A 12,714-nucleotide genomic window follows, 5' to 3' on the forward strand; every position below is an offset into this window, starting at 1 on the left:
ATCGTGGTGTGAGGCCACAGTGGAATTGGAATAATGATCACCAGCAATGTGATACATATTGTGATAGATATGGGAACGGAAAGTGGAGGCATCACAGGAATTATGTGATTGCAATGAAAGCAACAATTTTAGGAGCGGTAACAGCGATTGGATTAGAAGACTGTCACGTCAAATCAAGATCGTGAAGGGAATGGTAGTCACTGACATTGACAAGATAGAAACTAAAGTTCCTATTTTGTAGATGTACGCTCAGCTTATCCACAGAAAAATGTTCAAGTGGATAGCCCATAGTCCCATAGCCACATAATTGAAAACTGATATGGGCACCTGATTTGAGTGCTGAAAGCAGATTGAAAAATGCCTATGAGAAATGGAATATATTTACATTTGTATGCTTGAGTTACCTATTGATAAGTGACAGACAGGAAAATCTCCATTCTCTGAAAAGTCCAGCGGCTCAAATATATTTTACCGTGTGTTCCAGGTGATGGAAGCCAGTCATCTGGGGTGAGTGAGTCATCATTTCGCAGATCTGAAGTTCTAGCTTGATGAGCTATTCCTTCTTTACAGTGGACTCAAGTGAAAGGGATGATTAACAGAAAAGGAGCAGAGATGAAGGGACAAGTCGGTATTGATTTTCTTTGTCAAGGTTGTAGCTTCATCCGAATGTAGTAACTGTGTGGAATTTGGATAGTGATACGATGTTAGGGGCTGATTTATTGTTGACATACAAAGACGTGATGGCCTTGGGCTGTGTTGTAGTGTGTTTTAAGTATAATGATGGTATGTTAAAGCATGAGGGAAGAGTTGCCTGTCGTGACTGAGTATGGTGTTCACGCAGTCCTATTACATCATTTTCCAATGAGGTCTTTGGATTTCGCAAGAAATGTGGAGTTGGAGTATCTGTGCTGAAGTAGTAGGCAAATTAGTGAAATGCAATTTATTTAGTGTACTGCGACATATTTCTTCAATGTTTTCAGTGCATCCAGGGCACAAAGTTCTTTTGTGTGTGTGTTGTTGCATGATGAACATGATTTCCCTGCCTATTATAATGTTTTAGATTAATTTTTGCTGTGCCGCTAGCTCTCTTTTTCTACTTAGTGTTGATAAAGGGATTTTACTATGAGCCACAAGTCTAGCACAGAATTTTCGAAGAAGTTTTGTGTATCAATAAAAAATTGTCAGCCCTAAAAAAATGAAGTAAATCTAGTAGAAGTGGAAATGAAGATTATAAAGTTGATCAGATTGTGGGACGTTCTCAGAAGTAAAAGTGATATTTGAGAAACCTCATGACAGGTATGTAAATAGTGTGATGATTATCTCTTCATGCACTCAGCATATAGCACTAATTATTGTATTAACAGAATATTCCGTCGGTTCTTGGTAGAACAACATTATAATAATAAATGAAAAGCACCAGTTTGCTTTTGTTCTACAATATTATTTTTATTGCTAACCGGTTTTCGGCTTACAAGGCCATCATCAGGCATTTACTGAGTATTATAAACAAAGAAGTTAAATTTTAGCAGACAACATTGGAAGAGAAGTAACACATCTAGAGTGAAGTAGAAACATACAGTGAGTAACATCTTTGCAATGAAATATTAAAAACTGAACAGTACATAAATAACAATGGAGTTGACAGGAAAACATTTAGCACAAAATAAGAATAGCATGCCTACATAACAGTTTCTATTGATAAACAAAACTATTGAAATAAGATAAAATTAGTACTAGGCAAGGCTGCATCAAGAGGTATGAAACATGGAGAGTAATACACAACCAATTAAAAAAGAAGAGACAGTTGTCAATGTAAATACAAAATACACGAGGAACTTAAGCCATATCAATACAATAAACAGAAATTAATAAATGCAGAAAAATTGAGGTGTTTGAGGGAACCTACAGTTTGAGAGAGTGGTGGTACTGCATTTTAACATTAACATTATAATCAAAGCAGTGGCTGTATACCAGTTTACATTAAATAAATGAGCAAAGTAAAATATGAACAGTATTTGATGAGACAACTACAAGGGGAGTTAAACATGGACAGTAATACAAGTAAAAGTTAAAAGCAAACCCTTAACTATTGAAACTACAGCATATGTGGAATACAAAGACAACTGCAACAAATAAAACAACTTAATGACTACAGGAAAATGGAAATATGTAGGAAGAGAGAGTGTGGGAAGTAATGAACAACAAAGATGATTATATGAATTTTAGGAGAGGGGAAGTGTTGAGTTGTGTCTGGTAATTTAGGATGAGATCTGGACTGTGAGCAAGATGTTTGTTAATTTCCAGGGCTTCCAGCAGATTGAGTTTATGGCCTTTGTTTGATAAGTGAAGTACATGGGACACTGGCTGGTAGTTGTGACCCTCACTCAGTACATGCTCAGCAAATGTAGAGTCTGAATTCTGCAACCTCCAGCTGCGTTCATGTTCAGCCAGCCTAGTTGATATGTCTCTGCCTGACTGACCAATGTAAAATTTGTCACAATCAGAACAGGTGATTTTGTATACCCCACTGTTGGCTAATAACTGGATCTTATCTTTGCTATTAAAAACACACTGGGCTGTAGTGTTCCTGACATAGTTATTTATGACATTATTATTTATGTACTGTTCAGTTTTTACTATTTCATTGCAAAGATGTTACTCACTGTATATTTCTACTTCACTCTATATGTGTTACTTCTCTTCCAATGTTGTCTGCTAACATTTAACTTCTTTGGTGATAATACTCAGTAAATGCCTGATGATGGCCTTGTAAGCCGAAAACCGGTTAGCAATAAAAATAATATTGCAGAACAAAAGCAAACTGGTGCTTTTCACTAATTATTCTTTAGAAAGTGACGTACATGTTCATATTATAAGTTCATTGATCATCTGAGGTGATGTATACTGTGATTCCATTCATAAATAGTGAATGGATTACATGTGGATTATGCGCTGAAGAGCCAAAGAAACTAGTACAACTGTGGAATATAGCGTAGGGCCCCAGGAGCATGCAGGAGTGGTGCAACACGATGTAGTATGGATTCGGCTAATGTCTGAAGTAGTGCTGCATCGAATTGACACTATGAATTATGCAGGGCTGTCCATAAATCCGTAAGAGTGTGAGAGGTGGAGATCTCTTCTCAACAGCTCGTTCCAAAGCATCCCAGATATGTTCAGTGTTGTTCATGCATGGGGAGTTTGGTGGCCAAAGGAAGTGGTTAACTCAGAAGAGTGCTCCTGGAGGCAATATGTAGCAATTCTGGGCGTATGGGGTATCACACTGTCCTGCTGGAATTGCCCAAAGCCATCGGAATGCACAATGCTTATGCACTTCCATCTCTCAGAGTCGTATCAGAGGTTCCATATCACTGCAACTGCACACATCCCACACCATTACATAGCTTCCACCAGCTTGAACAGTCCTCTGATGACGACCAGGCATAATTTTTCCACTGATCAACAGTGCAGTGTGGTGTTGATTGGTCTAGCCAAAGTGTAAAGTATTGTGTCATGCAGTCATCAAGGGTACAGGAGTCGGCCTTCGCCTCCAAAAGACCATATCGATGATGTTTCTTTGAAAGGTTCGCACGCTGACACTTTGAAAACTTTACTATTGTTTTTAAGGAATTATTCTACCAGATTCCACATATGTGTGGTGTGAGAAAAGCAATGTCGCAGACAGCACTCGTCCCTTCCTGACAATCTGAGTTTTCAGCTCTTTACATCAGTCACTTGATTTTTGGGAGCCCCCATCAATGAAGTTGAGTTTTCGTTGTGTGTTTACAGTAATGGATCAGCGGAATTTAGAATGACGTTATTCAGTCACGTGTATTGTTAAACTTGGGTAATCAATGAGTGCGAACATTCAAAATTTGAAACAGGCCAATGGGAAACATTCCTTGTCAAGAGCACAAATTTTTCGCTGACACAAACCTCTTTTGGAAGGCCGATAGCACGGTGAAGATGAATCTCGCTCACGGCGGCCTTCAAATTCAAAAACCGACGAGAACGTCGAACGTGTGCATGGTCTTTCGAGACCAGACGGACATTTAACAATAAAGATAATGGGTGACCTGTCAAACTTGTCAACTGTCACAATAAATCAAACATCTGACTGAAGATTTGCACATGTAGAAGGTTGTGCCAAAATCGTGCTGAGAAATCTCAGAATTGAGAAGAACAACAATTGAAGAAACAGGAGAGTTGAAGTTCTTGAGGAGACTGCCATAAACTGCGAATGTTTCAGTAGTGTGATCATCGATGATGAATCCAGGATTATTGAGTATGATCCTGAGACGAAGGGGCAAAGTGAGGAGTGGCACACTGAGACATCTTCTCCACCAAAAGAGGCTCGAATGAGCAAATCAAAGATAAAAACAGCTCTTATTTACTATTTTGACAGTAGGGATATCATGGACAATGAATTTGTTGCTTCATGGCGAACTGTCAACCTTGTGTTATACAAGCATGTCCTTGAAAGTCTCAGGAGAAGATTAAATCGAGTGAGACCGACTGTACATGCAGACAAATGGACGCTGAATCATGATAGCGTCCTATTTAACACAGCCATTTCCATTACGGCTCTTTTCACCACAATAGGGACCTCTGTTGACCCACAGGCACCATATTCACTTAATCTGAGTCCCTGTCATGCATTTTCTATTAGCGAAACTAAAAATTTCTTAAAAGGACGTCGTTTGGGACTCTGGAAACATTCAGAAGGAATTTGACTGACATACTGAAGGCCGTAGGACTTAAAGCCTTTCGGCGCTGCTGCCAAGCCTGGGAACAACGATTATACCGACGTAAAGTTGCCGAAAGAAACTACTGCGTAGGAACCAATACTCGAAAAAAAGCTTTGGTAGACAAAAAATCAGTAGGATTACTTTTCTCATATACCTAGCATGTTTTAAATATTTCATTTAATCTCAACCGAAAAATTTTAGTCTCAGTAGTAGATGTCACTTTCTACAATGAAGGTCGTTTTCAGTATTTCCAAGTTGAGGGCCTTAGTTACACATCAGCATCTCTTTAAAAAGGTATATTGAGAGAAACGTAAAAAACAATGACCGAAGTTGGCTTTCTTATATTTTTTGTGGTGTTCATAAAACCAGCATTACACCTTATTGAAAGTGTGTTGTTATTGCTAAGACTGTGCTGAAGGTATTTCCAATTTCTGGACCCTGATCGCATATCAGTTGCCCTTGAAAAAGCATGTTGTTAATATCGCTCAACAACAATTAATGAATATTTAAAAAAACATTTTCAGGATGGTCACAATGTAGCCCCGCCCCCTTATCTTGGTAATGCACATTATGTAAAATGTGTTGGCATTACGGGAGTTAATCAGTCTTTTAACGTAAACGTTAGTATCTACATTTTGATACTATACCTTTTAGCAGTTCTGTATGTAGCTATTAAATAAAATCTTTTTATATATTTATCATCGAATAATTGTTTGTTTTGCAATTATGTAAAAGTGACTATTGTTATTGTGGAACTAAAAAGTTGGTAATCATGAATTAGATTTAAATAATGTCAAGCATGCAGTCTTCATCATGATGTTACCATTAATCAAACCTAGCTTAAGTATTATCACACAAAATGAATATTCATTGCTAAGTGGCTTCCATTCTTTATGTGAGTATAAAGGATATTTTGTCTTGTTTTGCATGAGTTTATAACATCCTGAAATGAATCTTTTCAGAACACATTACAGAATTGCTCCTATTTATGTAGAAGTCTATGAAAGTTGTACTTTAAACAATGCTTTTATTTCTTCATAGTTTTTTTCTTCTTCAGACAGTGAAATAAATATTGCATGCATTTCAGAAATATGTTTTATAGTTGGTAACGATAGGTCACGAATCTCTTGGAGCAATATATGGTGTAGTTTAGTGATTCACCTACAGCTACAGCCAGTCACGTATTAGGCCAGTAACTTGTATCATTTAGCCAATTCAATTTAATTCGTACTTGTGTCCTGAACGTGGTGGTCATGAGGTCTAAAACTGTTCATAGGATGATATTGCAGTTAGGGATTTGGTGAGACGGCTACAGTTGTTTGCAGTGCATAGTAATACACAATGCGTTGGATATTTACATATTGTGATGTTTACATATTTAAATTGTAATTGTTTTCTGTCCTGCAGTGATGATTAAATCCGGCACGGTCTAGCGTTCAGTGAAATGGTATTGCAGAGCCTCAGAGATCGATTATTTTTCTCGTGTTGCTACATGACTACAGGAAAGTATTTTAATTGTTCTGTCTAATGTTTTATGCACTCCATTTCATCATTGTTCCTTGCATTTCAAATTACTTAATGCACTGCTGGAATATGTGTAGAGGAACCATCTCTTTTGGCGATTTCTAAAAATTCGGTACACGTTCACATTTAGTTTAAACCTAAGTGATGTATATCTATTGTTGGATTATTTTAAACTTTGCAGGGTGTACTACCCACTGAAGGATGTATTTACAGTGCGTAAGGGAATATGTGTTACCACTTATGTACCCTCCTGGTATCTAGTGTTAGTCTGCTGCATCAGCGTTAGTTTTAGTTTGTTGTGAAATACAGCCTTAAGTACTGCGAGAAGTATGTATCCCAACAAAAAGTGGTGTATTAATGGTTATTGGGAACTATGGTTATCACTAATATAGTTTCTGGAAGCGGCTTGGAAAGTATACTTCCCACAAAATTAATCTGTCATTTGTGGTCCTTGGGAAGCATACTTAGCACCTCCTAAGGGGTCTCCAAAAATTTTTGGGAATATATCTTACCACCTCTGTCTATGCCAGACATGTTATGGTAGTATACTACTCAAGGTGTACGAAAACTGCTACAACAATTAGTTTCTGTATGCCGTGGGATTAATACTGTTGTCAGAAGACATTGCTTCCCTCCTGCAATATACCTTATTGCATCCTGAATCAGCTCGTACCTTTATTCAGTGACAAAGTTTCAAGGATTGTTTTCACATTGTGGTAAGTAAACATTAATATCGCTAACAAATATTTTAAAAATAAAATGAAAGAAATTATAAAATAAAAGCTGAAAACACTGTTCATTATTTTATTTACGTGTAGTGGCAACACATAACAGCACTCAAAAGGGAAGTGGGAAATCCATTTACAGCCAATTTAAATACCTCACAAAGATGGTGTGGTGATATATGTACGAACATAGTTTTAGGTCCTATATCTCAAAAATAAAGTTATTAAAAATAAATACAGTAAGTTGATCACATTTCTAATAGGCTATCAAAATATTATGTTCGCTGAGTTGCTACAAAAAATGTGCCCACGAAAGAGTTAACACAGTGTATCAGTTAAATTTTATGGCTACTCATTTACGCTCCTTCAGTCATTTATATAATTTTCGTGAGTGATTTTGGAGCATGTGTTATCTGCGCTATCTCCAGCATACCTACTGCCAATATCCCCTTTGTGAATTAAGTGATAATCTGTGATACAGATAATAAAATAAGTCAGCTACATATTTGCTCTTTTTACTGTAATGTTTACCGTAACAATCTCCTTATAGAAAATAGTATCGATGACAATCCAATATGCTGAAGATGTGATGCACGTGGTGGATACAAGGAAGGCTATTGAAACAGTTAGCAAGATGGACACATTTCTATATCTAGGTTCTCGACTACAGGTTAAGGGATGAGCAAGCAGGATCCACAGTGATCTGGATCGATTCAGACACATCACTGATATTCTTTGCGAGAACAAGATGCACACCCGCATAAAATAAAGTATATAAAGCACAATGGTGAAGACAGTTGCATTATGTGGTACTGAGCGTTGGCACACACCCAGTAGTTTTGAAGTTTCACTACATTATGAAAGTTCGAATGCTGAGAAGACCATTAGCCATTTCCCGCTCGACCACAGTAACAAGACAACGATCTGACAACTAACTGGAGTGGCTCCAATCAATGGAAAGATCCAAAAATGGAGCGTTCGGTGGTATGGACACATTATATACCACCTACTTTGGTCATAAGTCTTAGCCTAACGTCTCACTCTTGTAGACCACAGCCAACGCGGAAGACCTTAACCGCATTGGACAGGTACTATAAACCTATATCTAAAATCAAGGAACCTAAACCCACAGATAGTGTCAGAACGTAAGAAACGGTTTACGTTGACCAAAAAAGCAGACCACGCTCCAATGGGACTACGCTAAGAATGAGAGGAAAGAGATGATGATGATGTTGGAAAGAGAGCATAACAGGGGTATCGATATTAATGAGAAGAACCGGAACCTCAACTAGCCAAATCACAAAAACACGTTGTGAACGGCCGGAGTCTCAGCGGCGCGATAACGTTCTCCCACCGAAAAGTTTAATGACGGACAGAGAGAAGAACGAGGCAAGTGTGCGAGGAGAGATTCCCAAGGTAGCGGTACGGGTCACAAAAATTAAGGCAACTTCGGAAGTGGCTTTTGCACGCATGAACAGGGGACGTGGTAACTGATGGGCGAAGCGAGTTCCGAAGAGCGCCACCAGATATGAGGACGTGGCGTGGAATCTTTATACACAGCGAGAGGCAATACGTCACACCGAGAGGGGAGGAAGTAATGAAGCGTATAATACGCCTCGAAAACAGTAGAGGGAAAAATTGTAACCAGGCAAACAGAGTAGTTTCAGCTCCGTCCAGCAATGAAAGTATGGTGAGGGGGAAAACATGGTGTGTTCTAGCCAATATACAAGAAGATTTACTGTGCTGCAGCCTGAGGGATCACAGAAATGTAATAGGCGTGAATCCTCTGCAGCATGGTTTCAGGAAGTGGAAAACCACCCTTGATCGGTAAATCACTCAGTACATGTTGTGAACACCTCAGACGACAAGTACGTCATCGGCACAATGAATGGTATAGCCATGGCTTCTGATAATTTATGGTGACGTGCCCTGTTCAGATGAGTGAAGCAGATGGACGGCCTCATATGTCTCTATAACAGACTACGAAACTATTGCACAGACATTCAGATGCAACTGGAATGTACAGTACCAAACGTTGTACAGGGTTTCAGGTAGAGCATAAAGGAACAATTGACAGGAATGTGGGAAAGAAATACAGTAGAAGAAGAATCGGTAACTCTGAGGGATGAATTAGTGAAGGCAGCAGAGGATCAAGTAGGTAAAAAGACGAGGGCTAGTAGAAATCCTTGGGCGACAAAAGAAATACTGAATTTAATTGATGAAAGGAGAAAATATAAAAATGTAGTAAATGAAGCAGGCAAAAAGGAATACAAACGTCTCAAAAATGAGATCGACAGGAAGTGCAAAATGGCTAAGCAGGCATGGCTAGTGGACAAATGTAAGGTTGTAGAGGCTCATCTCACTAGGGGTAAGATAGATACTGCCTACAGGAAAATTAAAGAGACCTGTGGAGAAAAGAGAGCCACTTGTATGAATATCAAGAGTTTAGATGGGAACCCAGTTCTAAGCAAAGAAGGGAAACCAGAAAGGTGGAAGCATTGAAAGACCTAAGTCGAAAAAAGATTCGGGAGTACACAACATTACATTGGAACTACTGACGACCTTGGGAGAGCCAGTCCTGACAAAACCCCACCATCTGGTGAGCAAGATGTATGAGACAGGCGAAATACCCTCAGACTTCAAGAATATTATAATAATTCCAATGCCAAAGAAAGCAGGTGTTGACAGATGTGAAAATTACCGAACAATCAATTTAATATGTCACAGCTGCAAAATACTAACGCGAATTCTTTACAGACGAATGGAAATCTGATAGAAGCCGACCTGCGGGAAGATCGGTTTGGATTAGATAGAAATGTTGGAACACGTGAGGCAATGCTGACCTTTCGACATATCTTAGGAGAAAGAGTAAGGAAAGGCAAACCTAGGTTTCTAGCATTTGAAAACTTAGAGAAAGCTTTTCACAATGTTGACTGGAACACTCTCTTTCAAATTCTAAAGGTGGCGGGGGTAAAATACAGGGAGCAAAAGGCTATTTACAATTTGTACAGAAACCAGGTGGCAGTTATAAGAGTCGAGGGGCATGAAAGGGAAGCAGTGATTGGGAAGGGAGTGAGACAGGGTTGTAGCCTCTCCCCTATGTTATTCAATCTGTATACTGAGCAAGCGGTATTAAAATCCATGGAGAAGACATAAAAACTTTGAGGTTTGTCGATGACATTGTACTTCTGTCAAAGACAGCAAATGACTTGGAAGAGCAGTTGAACGGAATAGACAGTGTCTTGAATGGAGGATATAAGATAAACATCAACAAACGTAAAACGAGGATAATGGAATGTAGTCGAATTAAGTCGGATTAGATTAGGAAATGAGACAAAGTAGTAAAGGAGTTTTGCTATTTGGGGAGCAACATAACGGATGATGGTCGAAGTAGAGAGGATATAAAATGTAGACTGGCAATGGAAAGGAAAGCGTTTCTGAAGAAGAGAAATTTATTAACATCGAGTATAGATTTAAGGATCAGGAAGTCGTTTCTGAAAGTATTTGTATGGAGCGAAACATGGACGATAAATAGTTTGGAAAAAGGGAGTAGAAGCTTTCGAAATGTGGTGCTACAGAAGAATGCTGAAGATTAGATGGGTAGATCACATAACTAATGAGGAGGTATTGAATAGGATTGGGGAGAAGAGGAGTTTGTGGCACAACTTGACAAGAAGAAGGGACCGGTTGGTAGGACATGTTCTTAGGCATCAAGGGACCACAAATTTAGCATTGGAGGGCAGCGTGGAGGGTAAAAATTGTAGAGGGAGAGCAAGAGATGAATACACTTAGCAGATACAGAAGGATGTAGGTTGCAAGGGGTAATGGGTGAACAAGAACATTGCACAGGATAGAGTAGCACGGAGAGTTGCATCAAACCAGTCTCTGGACTGAAGACCACGACAACAACAATTCCCATCACACACCTGCATTGAATGCTCTACGAATCTGTTCCGGAGAAAATCCATTCGTTTTATTAAAGCTCTTGAGGTATGTGAGCTCTTCTTGCAATTTATCTACGCCGTACGCACTAAGGGCTTAAAGACACCTGTGGTCTGTGAAGGGCGATGGCATCTACTGGCGTGTAGATATTGATTTGTATGTTTAGGTGTACGATATACGGCATGACCTAATGTGCCATCAACTGTAGGGCGAACGACAACATCCAAATAGGGGAGGCAGCCATTTTTTTCTATTTCCATAGTAAATATAATACTAGCATAGCTAGAATTCAGATGCTCAAGAAGCGTGATTCTATGGCTTAGAGTTTTGTAGAGAACTATACCGAATGAGGCACTCCTGGTGATATTAGACTTGCTAATCTGGACACAGCCACATGAAAGTAAGGTATACTGTATTAGTTCATAAAGAGAGAATATGGAGCAGTATAGGAGATACTGGGCACAAGAGCCACATCGAATAAGGAAAAGAAGGCATACACCGATAGAAAATGACAATATTTCTGGGACGAGGCATAAACAGGAAGGAGAACTAAACATTTCCAAACCTAACATATAAGAAAGATCCACATGTCATAATTCTTCCCGACGAAGGAACCTACACACTACCTGACGGGACATGGCCCATATCATTCTTTAATGCAGAAAATACAACCAGACATCACAGATCCTTGTGAATATGGAGCAGTTGTCATACTTGAACACATTGTCTGAGAATGTGCCACTATACAAAACGTTGCAGACTACGATAGTAGCATCTTTGGTTTTGGAACAGTCGATGACATAATAAGGAAAGAAGAGGTGTGGCACAAGTGGAATTTGCTGCCAGCGAAAATACAGACATAAAAGAAAAATATGCACCACTTCGGTTCCCAGAGTTCCGAACCTGTACAGAAAAGTGGAATAGAAATCAACATAAACATTATTTCCCTCCTTTTTATTTCTCATGAAAACCAAGCATAGCATATTGTACCACTGTATAGAGAGATGTTCAGAGGTTGTGGTCCAGACTTCTGTACACACCGGTACCTCCAATACCCAGAAGCATATCATCTTGCATTGACGCATGCCTGTATTCGTCGTGGCATACTATCCACAAGTTCATCAACGCACTCCTCAACGGCAATTTGCCGTAGATCCCATAGAGTTGTGATGGATCACGTCATCCATAAACAGCCCTTTTTAGTCTATCCCGGGCATGTTTGGTAGGGTTCATGTCTGGCGAACATGCTGGCCACTCTAGTCAAGCGATTTCGTTATTCTGAAGGATGTCATTCACAAGATGTGCACGAAGGATGCGCTACTTGTCGTCCATGAAAACGAATGCCTTGTAAATATGCTGCCATAATTATGGGTGCACTGTCAGTCGGAGGAAGGCATTCACGTATCGTACAGCCGTTACATCGCCTTCCATGACCATCAACGGCGTAAGTCGGCCCCACATAATCCACCTCAAAACAGCAGGGAACCTCCACGTTGCTGTGGTCAGTGGACAATGTGTCTAAGGAGTTCAGCCAGACCGGGTTGCCTCCAAACATAACTCCGACGATTCTGAGGTTTAAGGCATATGCCAGTCTTGAGCGGTCTATTCGGCATGTTGTTGGGCCCATGCGTACCGCGCTGCATGGTGTCGTGGTTGCAAACATGAACCTCGCGTTGATCGTCGTGAGTGAAGTTGTGCACCATGTAGCCTATTGCGCACAGTTTGAGTTGTAACACGATGTCCTGTGGCAGTACGAAAAGCATTATTTAATATGGTGG

The sequence above is a fragment of the Schistocerca cancellata genome, chromosome 7, assembly GCF_023864275.1.
Source record: "Schistocerca cancellata isolate TAMUIC-IGC-003103 chromosome 7, iqSchCanc2.1, whole genome shotgun sequence".
Lineage (NCBI taxonomy): Eukaryota > Metazoa > Arthropoda > Insecta > Orthoptera > Acrididae > Schistocerca > Schistocerca cancellata.